Source organism: Nannospalax galili, unplaced genomic scaffold, assembly GCF_000622305.1.
Source record: "Nannospalax galili isolate Female #2095 unplaced genomic scaffold, S.galili_v1.0 scaffold530, whole genome shotgun sequence".
Lineage (NCBI taxonomy): Eukaryota > Metazoa > Chordata > Mammalia > Rodentia > Spalacidae > Nannospalax > Nannospalax galili.
In genome coordinates, this window is record NW_008328331.1 from 43668 (window position 1) to 44065 (window position 398).

General features: G+C 42.5%; 1 protein-coding gene across 2 annotated transcripts in view; it reads right to left on the minus strand.

Annotated features, from left to right (window-relative positions):
• The window catches only part of Pigl (phosphatidylinositol glycan anchor biosynthesis class L), an 89687-nt gene that overhangs the window by 6067 nt on the left and 83222 nt on the right, over positions 1-398 (minus strand). The gene's annotated exons all lie outside the window — the stretch shown is intronic.

A 398-nucleotide genomic window follows, 5' to 3' on the forward strand; every position in this document is an offset into this window, starting at 1 on the left:
CACCGGACATAACTACAGGAACCAGGAAAATGGAAAGGAAACAGGGAGGTAAAGGAAAAGAAAGAACCTGAAAGAGAAGAACAGTAGGAAACAGGCCTTAATAAGAGAGATATGGATAAAAATTGGGTTAGTTTAAGGGAGGGGGGAGGGAAGGGTATACAAGGAAACTAGGGGATAAAGGGAAAGAAGGAGCTCGAGAGGTAGGACCATAGGAGAAGGGTATTAGTAAGGGAGAAAGGGGGGAAATGGAGGCACCTTAAGGAGAAAAAACATGGTGGAGGGGTGAGACAATGTGAGAGATAATGCCTGGCTAGTTTTGAAAACCAGAGGGAACCATATTACTCCTACAACATACTGACAAATTATACATAGCAGATCAAGAAATATATGTCTAGGTA